The following is a 12,502-nucleotide window of genomic DNA, read 5'->3' on the forward strand; positions in this document are numbered from 1 at the left end:
GACTGTAGCATTTACTTTTAGTTGATTTTCCATCTGTAATTCTCATAAGCATTATTGCTACTTAAAAAGATGAAATTTCTTGTGACATTATTTGATACTGAGAGGAAGAATCTGTTTTTAAGAAATACTTGACAGTCATCTGAAGTGTGAAATCGACACAAGAAAGATCTGGATGCAAATGCATTTAATCCTTTTCTCTTTGCGTTACTTGTTTGTCCTTCCATGCTGTGGGCCAGTGGCGCAATGGATAACGCGTCTGACTACGGATCAGAAGATTCTAGGTTCGACTCCTGGCTGGCTCGGACATTTCTTTCCTTTACTCTAATGCCTTCTGCTTTAGCCGCTCCATGCTACCAACGTCTTGGCTTCCTCGCATTAGCTGCAGACAGGGAGCTCACAAGAGGCAGGCTGCATGGTCTCCCATATGGTCTAGCGGTTAGGATTCCTGGTTTTCACCCAGGCGGCCCGGGTTCGACTCCCGGTATGGGAATTATACTTATCGTTGTCTTCAGCCTTGCAACTAATCATATCCTTGAGCCAAGGCAGCAAAATGCTTTTCCTGGGAAGTCTAACAATCTTGCTGGAAATACTGACCAGTCATTACATACAACTCAGGTGGAGCTGTCACCTTGTACGTGATTTTGCCATACTTTGGTGTCACAATATTTATTACATTTTTAGTATTTTTAAGCCAAGCTAAAGAATAATCTCAGCGCGGATTCCCTCCAGTCGTAGGTTGTGGTGCCGTGCCAGGTTACCCCTGAAAAACACTCTCCCTGACAATTCAGATCAGACACACAAAATGAAATGAATTACTTGAGAAAATGAACTTTTACCATAAAATAACTTTTGTTGGTTACGAAATGTAATTTGTACAAAAAACAAAATATCTTACCCGTGGTGAAACAGCCAAAAAAAAACCACCAAAAATACAAGAGATTTTGCTGAAATTTAGCAGTTTTTCGGCCATAAATGTGAGCATTGTCTAGGATGCTGGATGCGAAGCCAAAACCGTCACCGATGCGAAGGGAATGTCCGTGCTGCAACACCAGCGTATCAGCGGGGCGGGCGGGTCCTTGTTTCACTGGCCAACCACACGGGGCCAGTCGCCTCGCTTGGCCAATTGGTCGAGACCGTTGTAAAACATTTAGTTGAAACACTTCTTCAACTGGCCAATAGAGGGCTGAAACATTTGTTGCACTAAAGCCGAAAGGAGGCTGGAAAAAGGAACATAGATGACAGACAGATTTGGGAAGCATTCCGTATTTTCAGACTGTAGCATTTACTTTTAGTTGATTTTCCATCTGTAATTCTCATAAGCATTATTGCTACTTAAAAAGATGAAATTTCTTGTGACATTATTTGATACTGAGAGGAAGAATCTGTTTTTAAGAAATACTTGACAGTCATCTGAAGTGTGAAATCGACACAAGAAAGATCTGGATGCAAATGCATTTAATCCTTTTCTCTTTGCGTTACTTGTTTGTCCTTCCATGCTGTGGGCCAGTGGCGCAATGGATAACGCGTCTGACTACGGATCAGAAGATTCTAGGTTCGACTCCTGGCTGGCTCGGACATTTCTTTCCTTTACTCTAATGCCTTCTGCTTTAGCCGCTCCATGCTACCAACGTCTTGGCTTCCTCTCATCAGCTGCAGACAGGGAGCTCACAAGAGGCAGGCTGCATGGTCTCCCATATGGTCTAGCGGTTAGGATTCCTGGTTTTCACCCAGGCGGCCCGGGTTCGGCTCCCGGTATGGGAATTATACTTATCGTTGTCTTCAGCCTTGCAACTAATCATATCCTTGAGCCAAGGCAGCAAAATGCTCTTCCTGGGAAGTCTAACAATCTTGCTGGAAATACTGACCAGCCATTACATACAACTCAGGTGGAGCTGTCACCTTGCATGTGATTTTGCCATACTTTGGTGTCACAATATTTATTACATTTTTAATATTTTTAAGCCAAGCTAAAGAATAATCTCAGCGCCCATTTCCTCCAGTCGTAGGTTGTGGTGCCGTGCCAGGTTACCCCTGAAAAACACTGTCCCCGACAATTCAGATCAGACACACAAAATGAAATGAATTACTTGAGAAAATGAACTTTTACCATAAAATAACTTTTGTTGGTTACGAAATGCAATTTGTACAGAAAAAAAATATCTTGCCCGTGGTGAAACAGTCAAAAAGAAAACACAAAAAATACGAGAGATTTTGCTCAAATTTAGCAGTTTTTCGGCCATAAATGTGTGCATTGTCTAGGATGTTGGATGCGAAGCCAAAACCGTCACCGATGCGAAGAGAATGTCCGTGCTGCAACACCAGCGCGTCAGCGGGGCAGGCGGGTCCTTGTTTCACTGGCCAACCACACGGGGCCAGTCGCCTCGATTGGCCAATTGGTCGAGACCGTTGTAAAACATTTAGTTGAAACACTTCTTCAACTGGCCAATAGGGGGCTGAAACATTTGTTGCACTAAAGCTGAAAGGAGGCTGGAAAAAGGAACATAGATGACAGACAGATTTGGGAAGCATTCCGTATTTTCAGACTGTAGCATTTACTTTTAGTTGATTTTCCATCTGTCATTCTCATAAGCATTATTGCTACTTAAAAAGATGAAATTTCTTGTGACATTATTTGATACTGAGAGGAAGAATCTGTTTTTAAGAAATACTTGAAGGTCATCTGAAGTGTGAAATCGACACAAGAAAGATCTGGATGCAAATGCATTTAAACCTTTTCTCTTTGCGTTACTTGTTTGTCCTTCCATGTTGTGGGCCAGTGGCGCAATGGATAACGCGTCTGACTACGGATCAGAAGATTCTAGGTTCGACTCCTGGCTGGCTCGGACATTTCTTTCCTTTACTCTAATGCCTTCTGCTTTAGCCGCTCCATGCTACCAACGTCTTGGCTTCCTCGCATCAGCTGCAGACAGGGAGCTCACAAGAGGCAGGCTGCATGGTCTCCCATATGGTCTAGCGGTTAGGATTCCTGGTTTTCACCCAGGCGGCCCGGGTTCGACTCCCGGTATGGGAATTGTATTTATCGTTGTCTTCAGCCTTGCAACTAATCATATCCTTGAGCCAAGGCAGCAAAAATGCTCTTCCTGGGAAGTCTAACTATTTGGCTGGAAATACTGACCAGTCATTACATACAACTCAGGTGGAGCTATCACCTTGTACGTGATTTTGCCATACTTTGGTGTCACAATATTTATTACATTTTTAGTATTTTTAAGCCAAGCTAAAGAATAATCTCAGCGCGGATTCCCTCCAGTCGTAGGTTGTGGTGCCGTGCCAGGTTACCCCTGAAAAACACTCTCCCTGACAATTCAGATCAGACACACAAAATGAAATGAATTACTTGAGAAAATGAACTTTTACCATAAAATAACTTTTGTTGGTTACGAAATGTAATTTGTACAAAAAACAAAATATCTTACCCGTGGTGAAACAGCCAAAAAAAAACCACCAAAAATACAAGAGATTTTGCTGAAATTTAGCAGTTTTTCGGCCATAAATGTGAGCATTGTCTAGGATGCTGGATGCGAAGCCAAAACCGTCACCGATGCGAAGGGAATGTCCGTGCTGCAACACCAGCGTATCAGCGGGGCGGGCGGGTCCTTGTTTCACTGGCCAACCACACGGGGCCAGTCGCCTCGCTTGGCCAATTGGTCGAGACCGTTGTAAAACATTTAGTTGAAACACTTCTTCAACTGGCCAATAGAGGGCTGAAACATTTGTTGCACTAAAGCCGAAAGGAGGCTGGAAAAAGGAACATAGATGACAGACAGATTTGGGAAGCATTCCGTATTTTCAGACTGTAGCATTTACTTTTAGTTGATTTTCCATCTGTAATTCTCATAAGCATTATTGCTACTTAAAAAGATGAAATTTCTTGTGACATTATTTGATACTGAGAGGAAGAATCTGTTTTTAAGAAATACTTGACAGTCATCTGAAGTGTGAAATCGACACAAGAAAGATCTGGATGCAAATGCATTTAATCCTTTTCTCTTTGCGTTACTTGTTTGTCCTTCCATGCTGTGGGCCAGTGGCGCAATGGATAACGCGTCTGACTACGGATCAGAAGATTCTAGGTTCGACTCCTGGCTGGCTCGGACATTTCTTTCCTTTACTCTAATGCCTTCTGCTTTAGCCGCTCCATGCTACCAACGTCTTGGCTTCCTCGCATCAGCTGCAGACAGGGAGCTCACAAGAGGCAGGCTGCATGGTCTCCCATATGGTCTAGCGGTTAGGATTCCTGGTTTTCACCCAGGCGGCCCGGGTTCGACTCCCGGTATGGGAATTATACTTATCGTTGTCTTCAGCCTTGCAACTAATCATATCCTTGAGCCAAGGCAGCAAAATGCTCTTCCTGGGAAGTCTAACAATCTTGCTGGAAATACTGACCAGCCATTACATACAACTCAGGTGGAGCTGTCACCTTGCATGTGATTTTGCCATACTTTGGTGTCACAATATTTATTACATTTTTAATATTTTTAAGCCAAGCTAAAGAATAATCTCAGCGCCCATTTCCTCCAGTCGTAGGTTGTGGTGCCGTGCCAGGTTACCCCTGAAAAACACTGTCCCCGACAATTCAGATCAGACACACAAAATGAAATGAATTACTTGAGAAAATGAACTTTTACCATAAAATAACTTTTGTTGGTTACGAAATGCAATTTGTACAGAAAAAAAATATCTTGCCCGTGGTGAAACAGTCAAAAAGAAAACACAAAAAATACGAGAGATTTTGCTCAAATTTAGCAGTTTTTCGGCCATAAATGTGAGCATTGTCTAGGATGCTGGATGCGAAGCCAAAACCGTCACCGATGCGAAGGGAATGTCCGTGCTGCAACACCAGCGTATCAGCGGGGCGGGCGGGTCCTTGTTTCACTGGCCAACCACACGGGGCCAGTCGCCTCGCTTGGCCAATTGGTCGAGACCGTTGTAAAACATTTAGTTGAAACACTTCTTCAACTGGCCAATAGAGGGCTGAAACATTTGTTGCACTAAAGCCGAAAGGAGGCTGGAAAAAGGAACATAGATGACAGACAGATTTGGGAATCATTCCGTATTTTCAGACTGTAGCATTTACTTTTAGTTGATTTTCCATCTGTAATTCTCATAAGCATTATTGCTACTTAAAAAGATGAAATTTCTTGTGACATTATTTGATACTGAGAGGAAGAATCTGTTTTTAAGAAATACTTGACAGTCATCTGAAGTGTGAAATCGACACAAGAAAGATCTGGATGCAAATGCATTTAATCCTTTTCTCTTTGCGTTACTTGTTTGTCCTTCCATGCTGTGGGCCAGTGGCGCAATGGATAACGCGTCTGACTACGGATCAGAAGATTCTAGGTTCGACTCCTGGCTGGCTCGGACATTTCTTTCCTTTACTCTAATGCCTTCTGCTTTAGCCGCTCCATGCTACCAAAGTCTTGGCTCCCTCGCATCAGCTGCAGACAGGGAGCTCACAAGAGGCAGGCTGCATGGTGTCCCATATGGTCTAGCGGTTAGGATTCCTGGTTTTCACCCAGGCGGCCCGGGTTCAACTTCCGGTATGGGAATTGTATTTATCGTTGTCTTCAGCCTTGCAACTAATCATGTCCTTGTGCTAAGGCAGCAAAATGCTTTTCCTGGGAAGTCTAACAATCTTGCTGGAAATACTGACCAGCCATTACATACAACTCAGGTGGAGCTGTCACCTTGTACGTGATTTTGCCATACTTTGGTGTCACAATATTTATTACATTTTTAGTATTTTTAAGCCAAGCTAAAGAATAATCTCAGCGCGGATTCCCTCCAGTCGTAGGTTGTGGTGCCGTGCCAGGTTACCCCTGAAAAACACTCTCCCTGACAATTCAGATCAGACACACAAAATGAAATGAATTACTTGAGAAAATGAACTTTTACCATAAAATAACTTTTGTTGGTTACGAAATGTAATTTGTACAAAAAACAAAATATCTTACCCGTGGTGAAACAGCCAAAAAAAAACCACCAAAAATACAAGAGATTTTGCTGAAATTTAGCAGTTTTTCGGCCATAAATGTGAGCATTGTCTAGGATGCTGGATGCGAAGCCAAAACCGTCACCGATGCGAAGGGAATGTCCGTGCTGCAACACCAGCGTATCAGCGGGGCGGGCGGGTCCTTGTTTCACTGGCCAACCACACGGGGCCAGTCGCCTCGCTTGGCCAATTGGTCGAGACCGTTGTAAAACATTTAGTTGAAACACTTCTTCAACTGGCCAATAGAGGGCTGAAACTTTTGTTGCACTAAAGCCGAAAGGAGGCTGGAAAAAGGAACATAGATGACAGACAGATTTGGGAAGCATTCCGTATTTTCAGATTGTAGCATTTACTTTTAGTTGATTTTCCATCTGTAATTCTCATAAGCATTATTGCTACTTAAAAAGATGAAATTTCTTGTGACATTATTTGATACTGAGAGGAAGAATCTGTTTTTAAGAAATACTTGACAGTCATCTGAAGTGTGAAATCGACACAAGAAAGATCTGGATGCAAATGCATTTAATCCTTTTCTCTTTGCGTTACTTGTTTGTCCTTCCATGCTGTGGGCCAGTGGCGCAATGGATAACGCGTCTGACTACGGATCAGAAGATTCTAGGTTCGACTCCTGGCTGGCTCGGACATTTCTTTCCTTTACTCTAATGCCTTCTGCTTTAGCCGCTCCATGCTACCAACGTCTTGGCTTCCTCTCATCAGCTGCAGACAGGGAGCTCACAAGAGGCAGGCTGCGTGGTCTCCCATATGGTCTAGCGGTTAGGATTCCTGGTTTTCACCCAGGCGGCCCGGGTTCGGCTCCCGGTATGGGAATTATACTTATCGTTGTCTTCAGCCTTGCAACTAATCATATCCTTGAGCCAAGGCAGCAAAATGCTCTTCCTGGGAAGTCTAACAATCTTGCTGGAAATACTGACCAGCCATTACATACAACTCAGGTGGAGCTGTCACCTTGCATGTGATTTTGCCATACTTTGGTGTCACAATATTTATTACATTTTTAATATTTTTAAGCCAAGCTAAAGAATAATCTCAGCGCCCATTTCCTCCAGTCGTAGGTTGTGGTGCCGTGCCAGGTTACCCCTGAAAAACACTGTCCCCGACAATTCAGATCAGACACACAAAATGAAATGAATTACTTGAGAAAATGAACTTTTACCATAAAATAACTTTTGTTGGTTACGAAATGCAATTTGTACAGAAAAAAAATATCTTGCCCGTGGTGAAACAGTCAAAAAGAAAACACAAAAAATACGAGAGATTTTGCTCAAATTTAGCAGTTTTTCGGCCATAAATGTGTGCATTGTCTAGGATGTTGGATGCGAAGCCAAAACCGTCACCGATGCGAAGAGAATGTCCGTGCTGCAACACCAGCGCGTCAGCGGGGCAGGCGGGTCCTTGTTTCACTGGCCAACCACACGGGGCCAGTCGCCTCGCTTGGCCAATTGGTCGAGACCGTTGTAAAACATTTAGTTGAAACACTTCTTCAACTGGCCAATAGGGGGCTGAAACATTTGTTGCACTAAAGCTGAAAGGAGGCTGGAAAAAGGAACATAGATGACAGACAGATTTGGGAAGCATTCCGTATTTTCAGACTGTAGCATTTACTTTTAGTTGATTTTCCATCTGTCATTCTCATAAGCATTATTGCTACTTAAAAAGATGAAATTTCTTGTGACATTATTTGATACTGAGAGGAAGAATCTGTTTTTAAGAAATACTTGAAGGTCATCTGAAGTGTGAAATCGACACAAGAAAGATCTGGATGCAAATGCATTTAAACCTTTTCTCTTTGCGTTACTTGTTTGTCCTTCCATGTTGTGGGCCAGTGGCGCAATGGATAACGCGTCTGACTACGGATCAGAAGATTCTAGGTTCGACTCCTGGCTGGCTCGGACATTTCTTTCCTTTACTCTAATGCCTTCTGCTTTAGCCGCTCCATGCTACCAACGTCTTGGCTTCCTCGCATCAGCTGCAGACAGGGAGCTCACAAGAGGCAGGCTGCATGGTCTCCCATATGGTCTAGCGGTTAGGATTCCTGGTTTTCACCCAGGCGGCCCGGGTTCGACTCCCGGTATGGGAATTGTATTTATCGTTGTCTTCAGCCTTGCAACTAATCATGTCCTTGTGCTAAGGCAGCAAAAATGCTCTTCCTGGGAAGTCTAACTATTTGGCTGGAAATACTGACCAGTCATTACATACAACTCAGGTGGAGCTGTCACCTTGTACGTGATTTTGCCATACTTTGGTGTCACAATATTTATTACATTTTTAGTATTTTTAAGCCAAGCTAAAGAATAATCTCAGCGCGGATTCCCTCCAGTCGTAGGTTGTGGTGCCGTGCCAGGTTACCCCTGAAAAACACTCTCCCTGACAATTCAGATCAGACACACAAAATGAAATGAATTACTTGAGAAAATGAACTTTTACCATAAAATAACTTTTGTTGGTTACGAAATGTAATTTGTACAAAAAACAAAATATCTTACCCGTGGTGAAACAGCCAAAAAAAAAACACCAAAAATACAAGAGATTTTGCTGAAATTTAGCAGTTTTTCGGCCATAAATGTGAGCATTGTCTAGGATGCTGGATGCGAAGCCAAAACCGTCACCGATGCGAAGGGAATGTCCGTGCTGCAACACCAGCGTATCAGCGGGGCGGGCGGGTCCTTGTTTCACTGGCCAACCACACGGGGCCAGTCGCCTCGCTTGGCCAATTGGTCGAGACCGTTGTAAAACATTTAGTTGAAACACTTCTTCAACTGGCCAATAGAGGGCTGAAACATTTGTTGCACTAAAGCCGAAAGGAGGCTGGAAAAAGGAACATAGATGACAGACAGATTTGGGAAGCATTCCGTATTTTCAGACTGTAGCATTTACTTTTAGTTGATTTTCCATCTGTAATTCTCATAAGCATTATTGCTACTTAAAAAGATGAAATTTCTTGTGACATTATTTGATACTGAGAGGAAGAATCTGTTTTTAAGAAATACTTGACAGTCATCTGAAGTGTGAAATCGACACAAGAAAGATCTGGATGCAAATGCATTTAATCCTTTTCTCTTTGCGTTACTTGTTTGTCCTTCCATGCTGTGGGCCAGTGGCGCAATGGATAACGCGTCTGACTAGGGATCAGAAGATTCTAGGTTCGACTCCTGGCTGGCTCGGACATTTCTTTCCTTTACTCTAATGCCTTCTGCTTTAGCCGCTCCATGCTACCAACGTCTTGGCTTCCTCGCATCAGCTGCAGACAGGGAGCTCACAAGAGGCAGGCTGCTTGGTCTCCCATATGGTCTAGCGGTTAGGATTCCTGGTTTTCACCCAGGCGGCCCGGGTTCGACTCCCGGTATGGGAATTATACTTATCGTTGTCTTCAGCCTTGCAACTAATCATATCCTTGAGCCAAGGCAGCAAAATGCTCTTCCTGGGGAGTCTAACAATCTTGCTGGAAATACTGACCAGCCATTACATACAACTCAGGTGGAGCTGTCACCTTGCATGTGATTTTGCCATACTTTGGTGTCACAATATTTATTACATTTTTAATATTTTTAAGCCAAGCTAAAGAATAATCTCAGCGCCCATTTCCTCCAGTCGTAGGTTGTGGTGCCGTGCCAGGTTACCCCTGAAAAACACTGTCCCCGACAATTCAGATCAGACACACAAAATGAAATGAATTACTTGAGAAAATGAACTTTTACCATAAAATAACTTTTGTTGGTTACGAAATGCAATTTGTACAGAAAAAAAATATCTTGCCCGTGGTGAAACAGTCAAAAAGAAAACACAAAAAATACGAGAGATTTTGCTCAAATTTAGCAGTTTTTCGGCCATAAATGTGTGCATTGTCTAGGATGTTGGATGCGAAGCCAAAACCGTCACCGATGCGAAGAGAATGTCCGTGCTGCAACACCAGCGTATCAGCGGGGCGGGCGGGTCCTTGTTTCACTGGCCAACCACACGGGGCCAGTCGCCTCGCTTGGCCAATTGGTCGAGACCGTTGTAAAACATTTAGTTGAAACACTTCTTCAACTGGCCAATAGAGGGCTGAAACATTTGTTGCACTAAAGCCGAAAGGAGGCTGGAAAAAGGAACATAGATGACAGACAGATTTGGGAAGCATTCCGTATTTTCAGACTGTAGCATTTACTTTTAGTTGATTTTCCATCTGTAATTCTCATAAGCATTATTGCTACTTAAAAAGATGAAATTTCTTGTGACATTATTTGATACTGAGAGGAAGAATCTGTTTTTAAGAAATACTTGAAAGTCATCTGAAGTGTGAAATCGACACAAGAAAGATCTGGATGCAAATGCATTTAATCCTTTTCTCTTTGCGTTACTTGTTTGTCCTTCCATGCTGTGGGCCAGTGGCGCAATGGATAACGCGTCTGACTACGGATCAGAAGATTCTAGGTTCGACTCCTGGCTGGCTCGGACATTTCTTTCCTTTACTCTAATGCCTTCTGCTTTAGCCGCTCCATGCTACCAACGTCTTGGCTTCCTCGCATCAGCTGCAGACAGGGAGCTCACAAGAGGCAGGCTGCATGGTGTCCCATATGGTCTAGCGGTTAGGATTCCTGGTTTTCACCCAGGCGGCCCGGGTTCGACTCCCGGTATGGGAATTGTACTTATCGTTGTCTTCAGCCTTGCAACTAATCATATCCTTGAGCCAAGGCAGCAAAATGCTCTTCCTGGGAAGTCTAACAATCTTGCTGGAAATACTGACCAGCCATTACATACAACTCAGGTGGAGCTGTCACCTTGTACGTGATTTTGCCATACTTTGGTGTCACAATATTTATTACATTTTTAGTATTTTTAAGCCAAGCTAAAGAATAATCTCAGCGCGGATTCCCTCCAGTCGTAGGTTGTGGTGCCGTGCCAGGTTACCCCTGAAAAACACTCTCCCTGACAATTCAGATCAGACACACAAAATAAAATGAATTACTTGAGAAAATGAACTTTTACCATAAAATAACTTTTGTTGGTTACGAAATGCAATTTGTACAGAAAAAAAATATCTTACCCGTGGTGAAACAGCCAAAAAGAAAACACAAAAAATACGAGAGATTTTGCTCAAATTTAGCAGTTTTTCGGCCTTAAATGTGAGCATTGTCTAGGATGCTGGATGCGAAGCCAAAAACGTCACCGATGCGAAGGGAATGTCTGTGCTACAACACCAGCGTGTCAGCGGGGCGGGCGGGTCCTTGTTTCACTGGCCAACCACACGGGGCCAGTCGCCTCGCTTGGCCAATCGGTCGAGACCGTTGTAAAACATTTAGTTGAAACACTTCTTCAACTGGCCAACAGAGGGCTGAAACATTTGTTGCACTAAAGCCGAAAGGAGGCTGGAAAAAGGAACATAGATGACAGACAGATTTGGGAAGCATTCCGTATTTTCAGACTGTAGCATTTACTTTTAGTTGATTTTCCATCTGTCATTCTCATAAGCATTATTGCTACTTCAAAAGATTAAATTTCTTGTGACATTATTTGATACTGAGAGGAAAAATCTGTTTTTAAGAAATACTTGAAAGTCATCTGAAGTGTGAAATCGACACAAGAAAGATCTGGATGCAAATGCATTTAATCCTTTTCTCTTTGTGTTACTTGTTTGTCCGTCCATGCTGTGGGCCAGTGGCGCAATGGATAACGCGTCTGACTATGGATCAGAAGATTCTAGGTTCGACTCCTGGCTGGCTCGGGCATTTCTTTCCTTTACTCTAATGCCTTCTGCTTTAGCCGCTCCATGCTACCAACGTCTTGGCTTCCTCGCATCAGCTGCAGACAGGGAGCTCACAAGAGGCAGGCTGCATGGTCTCCCATATGGTCTAGCGGTTAGGATTCCTGGTTTTCACCCAGGCAGCCCGGGTTCTACTCCCGGTATGGGAATTGTATTTATCGTTGTCTTCAGCCTTGCAACTAATCATGTCCTTGTGCTAAGGCAGCAAAAATGCTCTTCCTGGGAAGTCTAACTATTTTGCTGGAAATACTGACCAGTCATTACATACAACTCAGGTGGAGCTGTCACCTTGCACGTGATTTTGCCATACTTTGGTGTCACAATATTTATTACATTTTTATTATTTTTAAGCCAAGCTAAAGAATAATCTCAGCGCAGATTTCCTCCAGTCGTAGGTAGTGGTGCCGTGCCAGGTTACCCCTGAAAAACACTGTCCCCGACACTTCAGATCAGACACACAAAATGAAATGAATTACTTGAGAAAATGAACTTTTACCATAAAATAACTTTTGTTGGTTACGAAATGCAATTTGTACAGAAAAAAAATATCTTACCCGTGGTGAAACAGCCAAAAAGAAAACACAAAAAATACGAGAGGTTTTGCTCAAATTACGCAGTTTTTCGGCCATAAATGTGTGCATTGTCTAGGATGCTGGATGCGAAGCCAAAACCGTCACCGATGCGAAGAGAATGTCCGTGCTGCAACACCAGCGCGTCAGCGGGGC

The 12,502-nt window shown here is 43.3% G+C and overlaps 1 long non-coding RNA gene and 20 other non-coding genes across 21 annotated transcripts in view; 20 read left to right on the forward strand and 1 right to left on the reverse strand.

The window, feature by feature from the left end:
- The window catches only part of LOC125739764 (uncharacterized), a 216,646-nt gene that overhangs the window by 24,969 nt on the left and 179,175 nt on the right, over positions 1 to 12,502 (reverse strand). The window lies entirely within an intron of this gene.
- Positions 230 to 302, forward strand: trnar-acg (transfer RNA arginine (anticodon ACG)). The gene has a single exon. It is a non-coding gene; the product is annotated as a tRNA-Arg (tRNA).
- On the forward strand, positions 419 to 490 carry trnae-uuc (transfer RNA glutamic acid (anticodon UUC)). Its single transcript has one exon. It is a non-coding gene; the product is annotated as a tRNA-Glu (tRNA).
- On the forward strand, positions 1,501 to 1,573 carry trnar-acg (transfer RNA arginine (anticodon ACG)). Its single transcript has one exon. It is a non-coding gene; the product is annotated as a tRNA-Arg (tRNA).
- Positions 1,690 to 1,761, forward strand: trnae-uuc (transfer RNA glutamic acid (anticodon UUC)). Its single transcript has one exon. It is a non-coding gene; the product is annotated as a tRNA-Glu (tRNA).
- On the forward strand, positions 2,771 to 2,843 carry trnar-acg (transfer RNA arginine (anticodon ACG)). Its single transcript has one exon. It is a non-coding gene; the product is annotated as a tRNA-Arg (tRNA).
- trnae-uuc (transfer RNA glutamic acid (anticodon UUC)) lies at positions 2,960 to 3,031 on the forward strand. The gene has a single exon. It is a non-coding gene; the product is annotated as a tRNA-Glu (tRNA).
- Positions 4,043 to 4,115, forward strand: trnar-acg (transfer RNA arginine (anticodon ACG)). Its single transcript has one exon. It is a non-coding gene; the product is annotated as a tRNA-Arg (tRNA).
- trnae-uuc (transfer RNA glutamic acid (anticodon UUC)) lies at positions 4,232 to 4,303 on the forward strand. Its single transcript has one exon. It is a non-coding gene; the product is annotated as a tRNA-Glu (tRNA).
- On the forward strand, positions 5,313 to 5,385 carry trnar-acg (transfer RNA arginine (anticodon ACG)). The gene has a single exon. It is a non-coding gene; the product is annotated as a tRNA-Arg (tRNA).
- Positions 5,502 to 5,573, forward strand: trnae-uuc (transfer RNA glutamic acid (anticodon UUC)). The gene has a single exon. It is a non-coding gene; the product is annotated as a tRNA-Glu (tRNA).
- On the forward strand, positions 6,584 to 6,656 carry trnar-acg (transfer RNA arginine (anticodon ACG)). Its single transcript has one exon. It is a non-coding gene; the product is annotated as a tRNA-Arg (tRNA).
- Positions 6,773 to 6,844, forward strand: trnae-uuc (transfer RNA glutamic acid (anticodon UUC)). The gene has a single exon. It is a non-coding gene; the product is annotated as a tRNA-Glu (tRNA).
- trnar-acg (transfer RNA arginine (anticodon ACG)) lies at positions 7,854 to 7,926 on the forward strand. The gene has a single exon. It is a non-coding gene; the product is annotated as a tRNA-Arg (tRNA).
- On the forward strand, positions 8,043 to 8,114 carry trnae-uuc (transfer RNA glutamic acid (anticodon UUC)). The gene has a single exon. It is a non-coding gene; the product is annotated as a tRNA-Glu (tRNA).
- trnap-agg (transfer RNA proline (anticodon AGG)) lies at positions 9,126 to 9,198 on the forward strand. The gene has a single exon. It is a non-coding gene; the product is annotated as a tRNA-Pro (tRNA).
- On the forward strand, positions 9,315 to 9,386 carry trnae-uuc (transfer RNA glutamic acid (anticodon UUC)). Its single transcript has one exon. It is a non-coding gene; the product is annotated as a tRNA-Glu (tRNA).
- trnar-acg (transfer RNA arginine (anticodon ACG)) lies at positions 10,396 to 10,468 on the forward strand. Its single transcript has one exon. It is a non-coding gene; the product is annotated as a tRNA-Arg (tRNA).
- On the forward strand, positions 10,585 to 10,656 carry trnae-uuc (transfer RNA glutamic acid (anticodon UUC)). The gene has a single exon. It is a non-coding gene; the product is annotated as a tRNA-Glu (tRNA).
- trnah-aug (transfer RNA histidin (anticodon AUG)) lies at positions 11,666 to 11,738 on the forward strand. The gene has a single exon. It is a non-coding gene; the product is annotated as a tRNA-His (tRNA).
- trnae-uuc (transfer RNA glutamic acid (anticodon UUC)) lies at positions 11,855 to 11,926 on the forward strand. Its single transcript has one exon. It is a non-coding gene; the product is annotated as a tRNA-Glu (tRNA).

This window comes from Brienomyrus brachyistius, chromosome 4 (genome assembly GCF_023856365.1).
Source record: "Brienomyrus brachyistius isolate T26 chromosome 4, BBRACH_0.4, whole genome shotgun sequence".
In the NCBI taxonomy this organism is placed as follows: domain Eukaryota; kingdom Metazoa; phylum Chordata; class Actinopteri; order Osteoglossiformes; family Mormyridae; genus Brienomyrus; species Brienomyrus brachyistius.